The sequence below is a fragment of the Ambystoma mexicanum genome, chromosome 11 (assembly GCF_040938575.1).
Source record: "Ambystoma mexicanum isolate Mex_15411 chromosome 11, UKY_AmexF1_1, whole genome shotgun sequence".
NCBI lineage: Eukaryota > Metazoa > Chordata > Amphibia > Caudata > Ambystomatidae > Ambystoma > Ambystoma mexicanum.
This window is the reverse complement of record NC_090934.1, coordinates 1,386,172,242-1,386,191,493: the sequence shown is the minus strand read 5'-3', so window position 1 is coordinate 1,386,191,493 and position 19,252 is coordinate 1,386,172,242.

Genomic DNA, 19,252 nt, shown 5'->3' with positions numbered 1-19,252 from the left:
CTTGAGGCCAAGGACAAGTCTTGCAGTCCTGTTATGGATAAGTTGCAGAGGGCAGAGAGTAGAAGCAGGCAGATTTAGAAAGAGGCTGTTACAACAGTCCAGCCTAGAGAGAACCATGGCTCTGGAGACAGTGAGCTTCTGGGGTAAGGAGAGGAAAGGAAGAATACCTCTAAAGAGGTGCAACTGGTAGTGTGACTTCTTAGAGATGTCAGAGATGTGAGGACAGAAGGAAGTGTGGAGTCGAAGATGACCCGAGGTTTTTATTCTTGCAGGTAGCAAATTCTTGCTCTCTTATTAGGATTTTTCAGATCCAAAAGTGAGACTGTATGTGCTAGGGAACAGGGGTGCACTGGGAACCAAAAGAGGCCCTGGAAATAATTGTCAAAAGGGCCCCAAATTAAACATCTTCAGCAAGCCCAACCCTTTTCCTAGAAGAAAATGTGGAAATATCACACAAAAGAGGCCCATGCTGCAGAGGCCTACAGGTAAATCTCCAGCGTGCCCTATAGGCCAGTCCACCCCTGCTAGGAACTTATAAGTCTGTTCCTCTGCGCTCTACGAAGTTGACTAGAGTCACATACAATAGTACAGTGTTGTCTGGGTCATTTTTTCTTCTTTGTAATTTGTTTAATTCCAGGCCAACCCTTACAACTTTTTTCTTCCTGGTGTCTCTCTTTTATATGGTCTTGGTAGTGGCAGCAGATGGCCTTGTGGTGTTGGTAGTGCTTGCGCCCTCAGATGGCCTGGTGGTGGTGCTGGGAGTGCGTTTATCAGCAGATGGCCTGGTGGTGTTGTTGGTAGTCCTGATGCCAGCAGATGGCCTGGTGGTGGTTTTGGTAGTGCTGATGCCAGTAGATGGCATGGTGGTGTTGTTGATAGTACTGATGCCAGCAGATGGGCTGGCGGTGGTGTTGGTAGTGCTGATGCCAGCAGATGGTCTGGTGGTGGTAGTGACAGCAGATGGCTTGGCGGTGGTGTTGGTAGTGCTGGTGCCAGCAGATGGCCTTGTGTTGGCGCTAGTGACAGAAGATGGCCTGGCGGTGGTGTTGGTAGTGCTGGTGACAGCAGATGGCCTTGTCGTAGTGGTGGGAGTGACAGCAGATGGCCTGGCAGTGGTGTTGGTAGTGCTGGTGACAGTAGATGTCCTTGTGGTGGTGGTGGGAGTGACAGCAGATGGCCTGGTGGTAGTGTTGGCAGTGCAGGTGACAGCAGATGGCCTTGTCGTGGTGGTGGTGGTAGTGACAGCAGATGGCCTGGTGGTGGTGTTGGTAGTGCTGGTGACAGCAGATGGCCTTGTGGTGGTGGTGGGAGTGACAGCAGATGGCCTGGCGGTGGTGTTGGTAGTGCTGGTGACAGCAGATGGCCTTGTCGTGGTGGTGGTGGTAGTGACAACAGGTGGCCTGGTGGTGGTGGTTGTAGTGCTGATTCGAGCAGATGGGCTGGCAGTGGTGTTGGTAGTGCTGATGCCAGCAGATGGTCTGGTGGTGGTAGTGACAGCAGATGGCCTGGTGGTTGTATTGGTAGTGCTGGTGCCAGCAGATGGCCTTGTGTTGGCGGTAGTGACAGAAGATGGCCAGGCGGTGGTGTTGGTAGTGCTGGAGACAGCAGGTGGCCTTCTGGTGGTGATGGGAGTGACAGCAGATATCCTGGCAATGGTGTTGGTAGTGCTGGTGCCAGCAGATGGCCTGGTAGTGCCACGGGATTGACTTGAGGCTGTATTCTCTGGCTTACTGCCAGGCTCCTATGTTGGGAAGAGAGAACATGCGCATTCCGTCACTGACCAGCAAACGTTGCAAGACTCATGCATTGCCATTGGTTAGTCTATTCTTCTGGACAGCCTCTAGGGGGTTTCATACATATGCGGATTTACTTGCAAGCTTCGTACCTGCTTGTCATTTTGGTTGGGTGGCATCCAGAGCAGTGATGCAGCAGGAATTCTACTACAGCGTAGCGTCGGTCGCTCGGTGCATTTCTACACGTTTCGGGTACTTCCGTTCCGTCTCTGATAACAGTACTTCCGCACGCGGCACATGCTCCTGGTAGGTTTGCATGCTGTGATTTTCCACATGCAGCGATTACCGCTGCATGGTAGCAAGGGCGGAATCATGACGTGTGCCTCCGATTACCACATATGGTAACATCATTACTGCATCCGATATTCTTTTGTTTCATCGGCAAACTCGTAATGACGGCGTTTGGTTTTTGAAGACACACCTTAAAGTTCATATTGCAGTATTTGAAGATAGGAAAATGATATATCTACTGCCACTCCAGTCATCACACAGGTTTATTTTATGATTAAAGTCTTTCATTAGAATGGCCCCCGTGTTGAGCATTACACAAATATGGTCCATAAAGCTCATCACTTAATTTACAGTCAGTTCGTTTTATACGGACATGCTCTATAGAGTTGATGAAAACATTAGGAATAAGTGCTGACATTCTCATGCTGCCTCCAGGGCTAGGCTGTCAACATTCCATTTTTATTTCAGCGCTTGTTATCAAAAACCTTTTGGCAGGATGTACCAAAACGTGCGCAAATCAAAGCTGTTGCAGAATGGTAACGACATGCGCCAGTAAAAGATGAGGATGGGCTACAAAAGTGCACATCCCTGAAATCTCTAAAAAAAAAGTTGCACAGGGTGCAAAGCATGCGCGGAATGGCCAGATAGCATGCAAACCCAAGGAAGTAAGCAAGCAGGAGGGGAGTGGATTCAAAAAGAGTGCAAAGTGCACCAAAGCACAACACTACGGAAAAGCTACTCTACTCGCAGCCCGCAACGCACTATATGAGGCCACCAAAAGCAGCAGGACCGCTTCAGCAAAGTGGCCTTGAGGCTGCGGCATTTCCTGATGAGCAGGGAAACAGGAAACGATATACGAGAAGTTAACCCTATTCCAACTGTCACCCAAAGGCACTGGTTGCCACCACATTACACCGAAGATATTAAGAGAGTCGGAGGGGGTTTAACACCACCTGCAATACGAGGACATGCCTTACCAACAATTACCTGGCATTTCTTCCCCACAGGCTCCTTTCAGAGGACCAGTGGCATAACCACAGCAAATACCCAGACCTCGCAGTCAAAGGCACAGCACCAGGTCCTCACCATCATGGCCCAAGATACCGGCACAAGGGCAGCCACTGCAAGGGCGTTGTATGACAGTGCCAGCTTCACTGGGGTATGTGGTGGAATAGATGTTACCCATGTGGGACTCGTACCATCGGCCCACACTGAACACTGTTACAGGAACAGACGACAATGGCCTCCCATTAATGTAGACAGTGTGTTGTGACGGGGCGTCCACGACAAATAACTACGCTCATACGTCAGACAGTCTAAGGGTGTTTATTCACTTTACAACAGATCAAGTGACTGTCGTCAGTGTCAAAAATACATCTTTAGGGCCATCCGGGTTCTTTTGAGAAATTGCCGCTAGGGCTGTGTTTCCCATCGGGTTACCCCCCTCCCTAGCCCAGGCGTATTTAGCAGAGATGTTAGCGTTTGCCAATGGTAACACGTGCCTGTCTCTTTGCTGGCTCCTCTATAAGTGTTTGCCCTAAGGTGGCAGCCGATTAACTCCTTAGGGATCTTTGATCTGGCTCTGACCTATCCCACTTAGTAGCATTAGGGAGTTAGAGATGGTGCCTTCTTTCATCCAGTGTCATTCTTCCATCTCTCAGGCCCGTTCTCTTCAGACCCTTTTCTACACTGGTTTAACAGATGTTCTCATCCCACCACAGTGCTATCCCTCCAAAATCTCACTCTGCCTTTCTACCTCCACCCTTTGATCTTCCTTATCTTCCTACTCCTGTTTCTCCCTATCGATCTTACCTCCAACTACCTCTCTGCATCTTCTACTGCTGCTATCTGCTCTTCTTCCCTCCTTCCTCCCATGGTACCTTCTCCTTCCCACTACTGCTCCGCTACCACTACTCCCTCTCCCTTCTTACCACTACTATTACCCTACTCCCTGTCGTTACACCCGAAGCTATCTCTCCCTACCGCTGCTCCCTCTCTACTGCTACTACCAAGGACCCCTCCACAGACCCCCTCTCCCTCCAATAGCTTCCCTAATCCGGGAGCTCTCACCTCCTCTGGTCTCTCGAGCGTCTCCACCACCTCCTGTCCTCACCCAACTAGCCCACACAACACAACTCACATACACTTTCTTAAATGTCCCTCTGCCCCAGGATTGGATGCTTACCCTACTCATCACCTGAATAGCAGGGGTGGGGGTGACATGGGAAGGCTATGGGGAAAGGCTTAAAGAGCTTGTAAGTCCCGCCCCCTCAGCATACAGTCTAACTGCATTTCTAACGTGGAGCCTGCAGTGGTTCACAGGGCCTGGTAGATGTTCCAGGCCTTCATGGAGGCCTTTAACCTTTCTTGATATCCCTGGTGGGCTAGTGGGATATTTTCCCATCTGGCCTTCTTAAGGCCTTTGATCAATAACATTCCCAGTGGTGTGGTGGGGTTGACAGGGCTTTCCTGAGGGTCCTTATTGCTAACTACAAATCTCTGGTGTGTTAGTGGTTTTCCTCCATTGCACGGGGTCCAGCTGATGTAGTCATCGCACCCCCTAGCGTTGAGCCACGTCCTCCAATGGCCGGTGTTGCTGTGTTCCCTGCACCTCATGGTGCGGCTCGCCCGTACACGTTCTATCCCACTGAGATGCTCCCTCCTGGCCTCTGGTGGTGGCAGTCCTGCTCTTGGCGTTCTTCGCAGTCTTCACTCTTGCGACAGGGTCTGTTAGGCCCACCACCGTGTTCAGGTAAGGAGGGGCTGAGAGGGGGCCTACACATACTCTTCGCTGCCGTCTGGGTGTTGTGGGCTGGGCTCCATATCTCCTCTGACAGGGCCTGCTTGTTACAGTGTTATCAGGAAACTAGGTGGCCAAAAGTCACTTAGAGACCACTGCGCGTGCAAGTTAAATTGAGCGTCACACAGGCTGCGGGCGACTGTAAGGTCTGGGTACTAGACCTAAGTACTCCAATTATGTAGAGAAATGAATGCAAACACAGTCACACTGCGCCAATTGTGACAGATAAGTCCAGACTAGTTGATCGGTCATTCTACCGGACACCAGCTGGCAAATTCTGCCAGTCTGGACTTATCTGTCAGAAGGAACACTAGCTATTACCTACAAGCCTCTGATGAAGAGCTAGGTCATGCTCGAAACACGTGTTAGGCTGTACTGATATAATTTTCAGACCAATAAACTAATTGGGGCCTCTTAAGCACCAGTAGATTTGTCACAATTGGCGCAGTGTCACTGTGTTTGCATTAATTTTGTTACAGTGTTATGCTTCCAACATGACCTTGAATTTCAATGGCAACATTCCGGGTGCTACCAGTGACCTATACCTATACAGACCCTCTGACTTTACATGATAATTTGGAGCCAGAAATGACGACGAAACCTGGTTGCTTGGTAAGTCATACCACAGAACCTTGCACACACATCCCCATACAAACATGCATAGGTACCAGCCATCCCTTAGAGTGTTCTTTTGACATTCTCAAGTCACACTTTAGACTCCAGGACCACTCGGTTGGAATGCTACAGTATGACCCCCGTGGTCGCCTGCAACAAAGTGGTAGCCTGGGCTGTGCTGCACAATACAGCACACAGATGTAACTTGGATAATGAGATGGGTCCAGATGTGAGGCCAGCACCACCTGTCCCGCCTGATGCAATTGGTGGTCCGATGGTTGCGGGGGCAGCCGTGCAAGATGAGGTGGTTGGTAGATTGTTCTCCTGAGCCTGCTCGCAGAGTGGATGGGCCATGTGTCAGAGATCCAGGCGCCTGAATGATGAGCGATAGACATGCCAAGGGGCAGTATCCGACATACATGGATCCTCGTGGCCGAGCCATGCATGCCTCATGGCTATCAACAGCATGTCGCCTCATTATACATTAGACATCTCAATGTGGAATGCTCATTGGAAAGAGACCACTCCATCCAAATGCGGAGCTGCACAGTAGCCACAACACCTGCGAGGCACATATGAATTGAATGGTCATTCAACAACCCCTTCCATTGATCAGGCACAGCCCTAAACCTGATGCTGGTGAGCCACCAGAAAATGAGACAACACACAGCTGCACCAACCAAGTATGTATGTGCCTTGCAGGGCTGGACTGTGGACCAAAAGAGGCCCTGGAAATAAAGTTCAAAGTGTCCCTATATGACACATTTTCAGCAAGCCCAATGCCTTTCCTATGAGAAAATTTGGAAATACCACAGAAAAGAGGCCCAGGGTGCAGAGGCCCACCGGGAAATCTCCAGAGTTCACTAAAGGCCAGTCCACCACTGCTATCTGGTGCCTTGCCTTCAGAAATACACACAGACATCAAACAACAGTTAACTAAACTTAGGCTATGAGCAACACAATGAGAACCCCAGAAACAAAATGTGTCCAAAACAAATAGCATTCGCATGTGGCCATGGCGTTTGGTCTGTTAGGGTTTAGATCACCATGGGAACCTGCGCTCCACCTAGTAGGTCAGCAGCTGATGGCATACTGAGAAGCGTCGAAGTTCCTGGGGGCGGGGCTTCAGGGCATGGAGGAGCCGGTGGCCCCACCTCAGCCAGTCATCATGGCGAGGGCATTTGCAGTAGGGCTGTGCGCCCCCTGTGGTTGGGCATTTACGCCAGCTCTTGCCTGTGTGCCCTGACGTCCTCTGTGGCAGCCCTGTGCTCTCCCCGGACCACTCTTGCCTCCTGCATCATGGCCAGCCGGCAGCCAGCTACCTCCCTCGATAGCCCTGGACGTGCTGCAGGTGGAGCCCGCTGCGTGCACACTGTCTGCAAACGCATTCGCCTCTCTTCCTCACCTGCTGTACAAGGGCGCCAGTGTTGCCACTCACTCACTTGGTACCTCTGCCGAGGCAGTAGTCACAGTTGCTCACAGCCCGTAGAGGGGTCTGGAAAGGGCCAGCGCGTACCCTGAGGTTACCAGGGCACATGTGTACTGCTAATGACACTAATAAGTGAATCACAATCAGCTCTACAAACTCTGCCAAGAAAGTCTACACACGTATTGTGCAGTTTATTGTCTAGTTAACGATGCTAATGTGGTGTTCTTTAAAGGCAAACAAGAGCGAATTTAAAATAGCCTCCAGCTAGCTAGCTGGCCACAAGTAACCGATTATTATGTAAAAAAAAACGTGCAATTCTTGTCAGCAGTGCTATCAAATCTCCTCTGCGTTGCAAAAGTAAGCTATTGTATGCAAACCTGACACTACAACATGAGATGACTAGTAGATCCCAAAGAAAAGCAAGGTAATCAACACTTTCAATAAACAGTGGTTTAGTGAACGTGTCGAGGTCCTGTGGCCATGTTACTTTGGTTGGCTGAGATATGTAAAGCATGTGGCTTGGGGTGGGGTGGGGCTGATTAAGTCAGGCGTGCGTGATGTGTCCTCAAGAGCTGTTTCGTGTCCCAGCTGGTTCAGGAATGGAACCTCCCGCAGCCCGGGGCAAAGGAATCCAGCGCACAATGGCCACATTACAGGCAAGGCTCCCAAAAGACTGCAATAGGCAGAAGTGAACTCATATAGAAACAAGCATTGGCAAAGCCAACCGCGTTGGCTTTGTCTAGTCATGGGGCAGGCATTTTCAGGCACTGAATAATAGTACCACCTGGCCATAAAATAGCAGCACCTGTCAAATTGTGCTAGTACCTGGGCATACAATGGCAGTGCCTGGCTAATACCTTAACGAGAGCTAAAACTCTTGGTTTTGCCACTGCTTGCGTTTAACAGTAATCCAGTGCAAGGAACCGATACATGGGCAGACATGTTACAGCAGGTGCTCGTTTACGGTTGCAGTTAATACATGACCTTTTAGAAGATGGTTTAGAAATAATAGTAGCGTCACCTTAAACGCACAGATCTAGCTCAAAGAGAACCCAGAGGATGGCATTTTGGGCAGGGGGGCATAAGTAATGGGTGGAATGGCCATAGAGATTAGCATGGCCATGGGCCATCAATGACCTTCTGGCATCGTGCCCTCTCTGCCGGATCCAGGTAACTATCATTCTGTCGCTTGGGCATATTGGCCTCTTTTCCTGTCTCAATCATTCTGCCTCTCCATACAACATCTCTTTCCTCTCTCTTTCCTCTCCAGACTCAATTACCAAATGACAGGGAGCCTTTGTATGCGTATATTTAGGCTGGTGACCACTCCCACTGGGCTGCACTATGGGAAAAGATCTGGACCTGTGTGTTTAATTTGGAGCAGTCTTGGGATTGGTTGGGCTCTCTGGGATCAGCTGGGATTGATTGGCTGGAAGGGGCTGGGCCAAGCCTTTGTAAGGTTCACCAACCATCTTTGATTTCATGAAGCCACTTGTTGAAACACTGGGGGCTGTGTGAAAAGAGGGCAGCCCTTTTGGCCAGCTTCATCTGCGTGCAGCTCCGAAGGATGAACTTGGGGGACCCTAGCATGATTTCCCACCTTGGTAAGTACTTGGGAGGCGAGAGGGCGTGGGCTCTCGGACCACAAGGGATCCACACGTCCAGCAGAGTTCACGGACAGGAAGAAGTTCAATGGACAACAGAATGTTAGGGGCACCTCAAAATGTTTGTGGACTGTGCAGCTTCGCAGAGAGAGCGGGGTTGGGACCTGCCAAGCAGCCTCTTGAACATGCTGCAAACTTGGGTGTCTGGGTTTTGGAAGCAAGCTGGGTGTCGGTGCCCTCTGGAAGATTTGTGGTCTGTCCAGAAAGAGCTGTATACTCCCTCACTTGGGGAGGGTTCGATAGGGCGGAAGCATGTGGTGGTCTTCTGCTCTGTAGCAGCGATTAAGGGTGGGTGCCACACGGTACACTTCCACTGATATTGCTGAACATCAGGCAGAGGACTTCGGCATGGCCTCATCTTGCTAAAAAAAACTTTAATTGCACTCAGGGGTGCACCTACGTTTGCACTTTCATGCGTTTTGGCAGCCTCTATGCACATTTTTATCATTTTCCCTACGAAGTACAAACCAAGCGTTGAGCCTGTTAAAACTGGTTGACACACTTTTCCACTTCCGGGTGCTCAAACCCTTAAGGCCTTCCTGAATGTAGACTTGCGGGAGGCACTTTCCAATGGATTTCTTTGGAAAGTGCCTGCTTTTTAAAGGTGCTGGAATTTCCACCCGTCTGGATTTCTTAGGGCCTAGCCACATTTCAGCAGCCCTGCCCGGTTCTCCTGTCGGCAGGTAATATCACTCTCTACCTCTCCGAAGGAACACACGCTTTGAACTTTGCAGGGAGGGGGCGCACCCTCCTGGGGTGTGGCTGGTGAGGTGTTCCACCGCCCACATGCTTAAAGAGTTGTCAATTCAGGAAGGCCTGTGGGGTTTAAGGTGGAAGGAACTGTTTTACATGTGTGGATTATCGTGGAGCTGTGATTTACAGCACTACTGCCAGACAAGGGCGGTCCAGTTGGCAACATCTAATGGGAAATGGGTCCTTGGGACAAATTAATCTCCGCTAACACATTAATGTCCACAATTCCAACTCGTCATGGAAAATGCTAATGTTGGGGCCTGTTTTAAATAATGAAAAGCATGCCACCTTTATTAATAATGCAACCACCCCATGGCAGCCTTTGCAGACCTCTCAATGTGTACCAATGTCACGTGTGAATAGGGCATCCAGCCCTGCCTCCTTTTTTCGCATTCTGCCACTTATAACTCTGAATTGCTAAAGAAAAAGCAAAACTACAAGTCCCAGAATGCCGCTAAACACACAGCAGAGAATGCGTCATTCATACCCGACATGCGGCCTGGCCAGATCTCTGGTTTAGATCTCTAGGCACCCTCTAGAGATGGTTGTGGGTAACACCTCACGAATAAAATCCAATAAATGAAGCAACCTGCTGCAGGGACGTCATTCAGGGGTCACCAGGAGGTCTGCCTTGCCACCCCTGTGGTCTCCCTTGCTAACCCTAAACATTTATTTTTTAAACTTTTATTTCTTCTTTTTTTTAAAATGCAAGCTCCTGGGCTGTGGCCAGTGCCATCTAGCTCTTTGCTTCTGGAGTGTCTGGCTTTATTGCTTAGGCCTCTTAAAAAAGACAAAAAAGAAAGGGTTCCACAAGTCTAACACTTTCAGCAGTGACCCTAAATAAGAAAGATTAGGAATACCAAATAATGTGTCTTTCTGGAATTCTATACAATATTTGCTAGACTCATTAAAGGTTTATTTCAGGCACAATTCAGGGGGTGAGTCACTGGTTTAGTCTGTTCTTAAACACCTCAACTCAGCCTTTCATCCTTCTGAGGTTGATAAATGAGTACCAACACAGGTTGGGTGATATTGTATGTATATTTGTTCTATATAAAGCGCTTAAGCGTAAGTGCTATATAATAACACATCATTATCATTTGGCCTTGGACGTCTGCTTGCAGTCACAGTAATTTGGTAATATGGGCCTATACGCTCTGATCTTAATGATGCATATGGTGTTCCATTCTTGTATGAAATGTATATCACATTATAGTGATATCGTAACCATATTGTTCGTCCTGTACTTAGGAACAATGCTTTGTGATGCCACTTCATGTTTTGTCAAGGGGTGAACGGTTATGTTCCATCGCTTCCTGTGATATCACTTGGGCGTGGATCAAATGACATCAGGTCCTGTAATGTCATCAGGGTTGAAGGGTCATATGATGTCACTTCCGTTACCCCTGGCATTTTGGTGAAATGACGTCCCTGACCTGCTGAACCAATATATATTTTTGTGTTTTAATGGGTGCTGCATTTTTTTTAAAAGTCAGAGCACACCGACATCATTGTGTTTGTTCTCTGGGCCTTGAACGTGCAGATACTAAAGACAACCCAAGTTTTCCAATACGTCAACACAGATATTCCTTTTTATTTCCGTTCTGGTGCCTTTAGTTACTTATAGTGGTACAGGCATTGCGGCATAGAGTATATGTACAAGAATGCAAAGAAACAAAAAAGGCATGGACCTGGCGTGCAGAAACACAGACCTCTACTTCACAGCCACTCTAGAGTGTATGGGGGGTAGCACTGGGAAAGAAGCGGAGTATAGACAACGGCACTTGGCAATTGTTGATTTTGGGTTTCAGGTAGACGGGGAAATGAAAACTACAAGTCCCAGAATGCAAACTTCTGTTAACTGAACTAGACTGGATGGACATGGCCAGACCTGTCATGAGACCAATTACCAATACTTAAAGACTTGGTGGAATCTAACCCCTCTGCCCCCCCCCCCCCTCAACACCCCCCCCTGTAGATGTTACTCCAGCAGTCATGGATCCAGGCCTACACCAGCCTGCATGGCTGTTACTTGCAGATCTACATTTCACTTGGGAACTTGAGTGAAGGCCCATCTTGTTCAAATCTGAACAGCCTGGATGTGACCGTGGGCCAATTCTGTTAGAACCAGCTCAGCCTTTTCTTCCTCAAAGACCATAACACGAACGGCATATCACTTAATGAACGGTCATTTTCAGTCTTATCTCACTTTTTTTTTTCAACATAGAGATGAAGCATACTGCAAGCATGATTTCTTTTCTACAGTCCTACTGTTGTCATGTCTATGCAATGGGTGCTTTAAGAGGAAGGGGCTACTGAAAATATGGGCAGGGATTTGACTCTGGATTTTGCTTCAAAGTGTTTTCCTGCCAGCGTGAAAATGGCCTGCTTGAATACAAAAACAATGGCTTTTTGCAGGCAAAGCCGAAAAGGGCGACGATGACGGTGATTAACTTCTGTGCCTCTTCTCCGCCTGCAAAAATGATAAAAATGCATAATGGTGTCACGCATACTTTTGACCCCTATTTTGCCACCCTGGGAGCATAGAAAATGAGCCCCAAAATGCTTTTCCTTGCGGCGTGACCTTTGCTGGTCTGTGCTGCAAGCGCAGGATGCTAGCAGTGTTGCAGTGCTTTTGGAGAGGGGTGAATGAGGTTCACGGGGCGCTTACTTTGCGCCGGTTTTGCAGCGCATGCGCCAGTGGAGCGTAATGCAATGCGCACAGCCCTTGCACATGCTGCCACCGAAGTGTCACAGCATCAGTGGCACAACACCCTAGAGCTCACCGGGCTTCAGCCATTCCCCGCCCCCCCCCACCTCCGCCCCCGACATTTTGGGCAATGTTGACTCGACCTGGCTCACCTACAGAGCCATGGCCAGACAGAACAGGACACACATGCTAAACGGCGCCTGAGCTTCGCTGTTAACAAAGTCCCTACAATCACTAACGTAGAGCATTTCAGTGTTAGCACCTGCAGGCATATGCATACATGTTTGGGCAATTGAAATCGTGATATGGGGTTAGTGTTGGCATGCCAGGGGAGTGATTGGAAGGTTAGAGCGGGGATAGGTGACCCTGCAATCTCACAGTGGTCCTTAAGTGGGTGCTTTTAGACTTAAAGGATAGAGGTAACTGTTTGTAACATTGAAGCTGCACTAAAATAGCCTCATTAGAAGGTGTAAAGAAGATAGATGTCCCACACACAGATACGTTTGTGCCTCTCCCCCACCGTCTCTAAAGGTAGCCTCTCCCTCAATATTTTAAGGGTTAGCTCCCCCACCCCCTGAAATGTAGGTTTCGTTGCGCCCCTGCACAGCATGATGTTAAATAGTTATGCAGCGCAACAACTGCCCTCATGAAAATCGGGTCATCAATGTAGCAGGGTATTTTAGCTAAAAATTCTAAGGGCACCAAAACACACACTCACTACACACTCATTGAGTTTGAGTTGCAGTGTTCTACAAAGATGTATGAGTCCTGCCATAGTGTTAGCATTGCATTTTCCATATAAATACAACCAGGGCGGAGTCAGATTACACATACTAATTCAGATAAGTGTGATGGCAAAATGGTCTCTTGCTGCCTGTTATACTTATGCTTTCTTCCAGAGGCCTGAGCGTCCGAAGTGAAGGGCAGATGACGAAAAGGGCAATTCCTGTTTGGACCTGTTGGGACCAAGAGGACCCAGAGCCCGAGCCCCTGCTCAGACAACAGGTAAGCACACGCTGACATGTGTTTTTCCCTCCATCCCCACAGGCCACCCCCACCATCACCAGGCAACGACAACAACATCGCCCCTCATCTAAGACATGGACTACGCAATGCAGCAACATCACCCACATCAGTCTCAAGCCCATCAACACCCCCTCACCATCCACAACGCAGAAGTTGATGTTCGCCAACGTCCGCTCATCTACCAACTATGCAGCAGACATCGCTGACCTTATCACTACACACGACCTTGACGCCATCTTCATCACCGAGACCTGGCTGACGCCCACCTCCACCCACATCCTAGACGTCCATTTCCCACGACGGCTACAGCATCTAACACAGAGACCGGCCAACCAAGACAGGTAGGAGGCCTTGCAGTCATACAAAAGACCTTGTGGCCCTGCACCAGACTCGACGCCGACAACATTGGCTCCTTCGAAGTCCTCTTCTGCCACTTCCCACTCTCCCGATGGACACAGTCACCTTCCATCTCGTATACAGACCACCCAAACCCAACACCGCCTTCATCGGAGACTTCACCGACCTGGTCACCACCATGTCCCTCACGCATGCAAATAATATCTTCCTAAGAGACATCATGCTCCTAGGCAGCAAGGCCACCAAACCGATGAAGGATGCTCTCCTTAGCCTTCTCGACACCCTCAGCCTCACACAACACACGAAAGACCCAACACACGAGAAAGGTAACATCGTCAGCCCAACCATCATTGCACTTTCTTCCCTCCACTACAGCACTCCTTTGCAACTTGACTGGTCTGACCACCTAGCCGTGCCTTTCAACATCCTGCACATCACCCCCAGTCAAAAACTCCCAGCAGAAACCCAGCAGACAAACCTTCAGGTCCTTCAAGAACTTCCCAGTGGAAGCCCTCACAGAGGAACTTGCCAACCTACACCTTACATGGACAGAACACCCCCCCAAACGAACTGCGACTCTCTACTGGAAGCAGGTGCCTCTGAAACAGCGCACCTGCAAACCGAAACCGTCAAGAACTTGGTACAGGCAAGAACTGAACGTCAGCAACAGAGTCATCAGGAAACAAGAAAAAAAAAACTGGCGCCACTCCAGGACTGCATCTGATCTGGCGATCTTCAAGGAACTCAGAGCAACCCGCTGACAACTAATCAACACAGCAAAGGCCTCCTACTATCAGAATACCATAGCAGAAGTCGACATCAAAAGCAGAGCCCCCTTCAAAGCAGTCAAGCAGTGCGTCAACCCGCTACACATCCCTGCCATACCACACTCCATCGAAATATCCACCGCCATCAACACCTTCTTCATCAACAAAATCGGCATCGACCCTAAAAACAGGCCAAATCCTCCCTGTATTAAAGAAAACCATCACCCATCTTCCCATCCTAGGTAAGATCATTGAGAAAGCAACCTTGTCCTATGCAAGCAGTTTGCTCAGATTGTCTCCTCTAAATTGACAATGCTACCCGTCACCTGTGGAGTCCCGCAGGGTTACACCCTCTCCCCAGTGATCTTCAATCTATCCATGGAGCCGCTGGGAGTCCTCCTAGCCACACACAACTTCCACATCCACCAATACGCCTACGACACACAGCTATACCTCAAGATCGACTCATCAAGGACATCCATAGGCTTAAAACCTGCCTATCGCTGATCCGGTCTTGGATGTCCAGTGCATACCTTAGGCTCAACCCCTGCAAGACTGTATTCCTACTCCTCACCAACAACACCAAACACCCAGAAATGCAGACCTGGCTATCAACCATGAAATCTGAAGGCTTCACACCCGAGCTCACCCCCTGCGCCAAGTACCTCAGGTTCCACATTGACAAACACCTCTCCTTCAAGGCATATATAGCTAAGGAAACTCAGGCAGCTAGCTATCGGCTCTCCCTCCTGTGAAAAGTCAAGCCCTTGCTCCCTCCGGACAGCTTTAGATCCATCGTTCAAGCACTGGTCCTATCCCACCTTTATGGGGGCAATGCTCTCCTCGAAGGCCTCCCGTCATCCTCCCTTGTGCCCCTGAGAAGTGTCCTTCACGCAGCTTCACGCCTCATCAATGGTCTACACAGATACTACCACATCACACTGGCCCTCATCGAACTTCACTGGCTCCCACTGCATGCAGGAATCACCTTCAAGTCTTGCTGCACCGTCTATAAGGCAGTCGCCCTCAAGTCACCCAGCTACCTTGCAGAGAAATTCTGCATCTGTGACGGACAGGGCACCACCAGAAGCCAGGAAACGTGCAGACTTGAAATCTGACACTGCAAAAAGGAAAGGACCAGAAAATAAAAGCCTTCTCTGCCTACACCCCAACACTATGGAACCTCCTCAGCACCTGACTCGCCTCCACGCTCCTGCAATTCAGAAAGGAACTCAAGGCCCACCTCTTCAAGGTGTCTCTCTTCCTCAACACCTAGGCCATCACATCGCCCCTCGCACCACCTGACATGCTAGACGCCGCCCTCTCCTCTCCTCTGCGCAACACAGTACAGCTATACCCCTCCTCTGTCCCCATTGTATCCTACCCCCCTGTATATCTGTTCTGTTGTTACCACTCAAAAGTGCTCTGTTATGCATCTGTAATGCTGTACACCTCTGAAAAGCGCTCCGTTATGGATCTGTACTGATGTATACCCCTGTAAAGTGCTCTGTTATGCATCTGTAATGCTGTACACCCCTGTAAAGCGCTCTGTTATGGATCTGTAATGCTGTACACCCCTGTAAAGTGCTCTGTTATGCATCTGTACTGCTGTACACCCCTGTAAAGCGCTCCGTTATGGATCTGTACTGCTGTACACCCCTGTAAAGCGCTCTGTTATGGATCTGTACTGCTGTATACCCCTGTAAAGCGCTCCGTTATGGATCTGTACTGCTGTATACCCCTGTAAAGCGCTCTGTTATGGATCTGTAATGCTGTACACCCCTGTAAAGCGCTCTGTTATGCATCTGTACTGCTGTATACCCCTGTAAAGCGCTCCGTTATGGATCTGTACTGCTGTACACCCCTGTAAAGCGCTCCGTTATGGATCTGTACAGCTGTACACCCCTGTAAAGTGCTCTGTTATGCATCTGTACTGCTGTATACCCCTGTAAAGCGCTCCGTTATGGATCTGTACTGATGTATGCCGCTGTAAAGCGCTCCGTTATGGATCTGTACTGATGTATGCCGCTGTAAAGCGCTCCGTTATGGATCTGTACTGATGTATGCCGCTGTAAAGCGCTCCGTTATGGATCTGTACTGCTGTATACCCCTGTAAAGCGCTCCGTTATGGATCTGTACTGCTGTACACCCCTGTAAAGCGCTCCGTTATGGATCTGTACAGCTGTACACCCCTGTAAAGTGCTCTGTTATGCATCTGTACTGCTGTATACCCCTGTAAAGCGCTCCGTTATGGATCTGTACTGATGTATGCCGCTGTAAAGCGCTCCGTTATGGATCTGTACTGATGTATGCCGCTGTAAAGCGCTCCGTTATGGATCTGTACTGATGTATGCCGCTGTAAAGCGCTCCGTTATGGATCTGTACTGATGTACACCCCTGTAAAGTGCTCTGTTATGCATCTGTACTGCTGTACACCCCTGTAAAGCGCTCCGTTATGGATCTGTACTGCTGTACACCCCTGTAAAGCGCTCTGTTATGGATCTGTACTGCTGTATACCCCTGTAAAGCGCTCCGTTATGGATCTGTACTGCTGTATACCCCTGTAAAGCGCTCTGTTATGGATCTGTAATGCTGTACACCCCTGTAAAGCGCTCTGTTATGCATCTGTACTGCTGTATACCCCTGTAAAGCGCTCCGTTATGGATCTGTACTGCTGTACACCCCTGTAAAGCGCTCCGTTATGGATCTGTACAGCTGTACACCCCTGTAAAGTGCTCTGTTATGCATCTGTACTGCTGTATACCCCTGTAAAGCGCTCCGTTATGGATCTGTACTGATGTATGCCGCTGTAAAGCGCTCCGTTATGGATCTGTACTGATGTATGCCGCTGTAAAGCGCTCCGTTATGGATCTGTACTGATGTATGCCGCTGTAAAGCGCTCCGTTATGGATCTGTACTGCTGTATACCCCTGTAAAGCGCTCCGTTATGGATCTGTACTGATGTATACCCCTGTAAAGCGCTCCGTTATGGATCTGTACTGCTGTATACCCCTGTAAAGCGCTCCGTTATGGATCTGTACTGCTGTATACCCCTGTAAAGCGCTCCGTTATGGATCTGTACTGATGGATCTGTACTGATGTATACCCCTGTAAAGCGCTCAGTTGCTTCTCGAAAGCTAGGTCCACGCTTAATGAACCCCATAATAATAATGAAGAGATGGGCAGCACAGGTGTCAACCTGGGGCTAGTTTGATGCCACACAGTGGCCACACCTGGGGCATCCCTGTATGTGGGCACTTGACATTCTGGCAAAGGTGAAAATAATGAGTTATTTGTTATTTAGGATTTTACATAGGACATATTTACATAGATTATTATTATTACCGAAATTGGTACTCGTTTAATCGAAATTGGTACTCATGGATGGGTGAATTGGCCTTGCCACGATTCGAACCTGCAACCTGCAGATCAAACACAGATCACAGCAAGGAGCATTTAATATGCTGAGCCATATTACCGACTTATTCTGACGCTCATCAGTTTTGAAGAATGATGGACATCATGGCACTTCAAAAGATTTGTGGCATTGAAATCATGCCACGTTTAAATTGGCCTGCATGGTTTTAAGCTACCTTAGGGAAAGTTCATTCTTTTCCCACGTAGACTCCTGGATAAAGAAACCGATCAGGCTCTGCGCTATTTTACAGCATGCGTTGTAAAAAGCTGGCTGGCACGTGTACATAAAAGCAACCTTCTAGTTTCAGTCTCGGAAAAGGGAGAATGTGAAGTTGAATCGCCAGTTTCAAAGAATGACTAAAACTTAAGTGTTTTATCTTTTAAAGAGAGAGGGCTAATTGGCACAAGGCAAAACAACTTCGAGGTATAATTGGCCGGTTATCTGCAGGGTCGTTCCTGCACCAGCTGCCTCCTATTCTGTCCATGCACCCTCCCCTGGCACCGGGATCTGAGAAGAGGGTGGTGGATAGCCCAGAGCCAACCTCTTCGCTGAAGGCCATTTGCTTCGGTTTTAGCCAGGGGTTTCATGTGTAGTCTCTCGAAAATGTTCTCAGCTTTCTTTTAATTTGATGGGAGCAATTTGTTGTCAATTTTCTGCTTTATCTTACTTTAAATCATTGATTTTTTTTTAATTTCATGTTCCACGTATTTGTTTTCATTAAAAAGCATAAATCTTGTGTTTGAGTATAGAGTTACGACAGCGCCTATGAAATATATTTTAAGGAATACAACGTCCCTGAACCAAAGGACACTTTTTAGCTTCTAAATTCGGGAGATGTGCAATTGCTTTACAATATCAGAATAATTGTCTAAATCTTACTAAAATAGTTGCACATTCTTTGTTTGAATAGTATGGTCTAATTTCTACTGTTTACACTGAAATTGCAATGTAAGCATCATATGATATATTTTATTTCTATCGCGCTCGTACGGAAGTGTTTCAGAGCGCTACCAGGCAAGGGAGGGAAAAAGGGGAGAACAAAACAGCAATCCTACTAGGCCCAGTGACATTGAGAACGCGCAAGTGCATGGGAGAGGGGGAGGGGAAAAGTGCATGGAAGGAGAGAGAAGTGGAAAGTGCAAAGCAGAGGAGAAACAGATAAATAACAATAAATAAATAATAAAGGCAACAAACAGTTTTAGTGCAGCCAGCAATTTGCAAGTGCTAGGTTTAAGGCCAAAGACAGGGTAGGTCTGCTAAGTGCAGGAAGAAAAAGGGGGGGGGTCTGTATGGGTACAGATACAGACCCCAGTGCAAGGGGTGGCCCGGAGGCAGTGAGGGAGGGTGGCAAGGTGAGCAGGTACCTGGGCCCAGAGGACAGAGGGTGGCCAGGTGCACGGTGCCAAGGGAGAACAGATCAGCAGGGGAGAAGGGGAGCGAGGGCAGAAGATAAGAGGAAGGTCTTGAGGTGCTTTCGGAACCGGAGATGGTTCTCCTCAAGTTTTAGAGTGGCAAGGAGGCTGTTCCAGAGGGAGGCCCCAGCCGAAAACAGATGTACCCCGAGCTCGTTTCTGTGAAAAACGACTCACCCTGAGGGACTTGGAGGTAGAGGAGCGAAGAGCTCGAGAGGGGAGGTATTTGCGGAGGGATAGCTGAAGGCAATTTGGACCCAGGCCCCAGAAAGCCTTG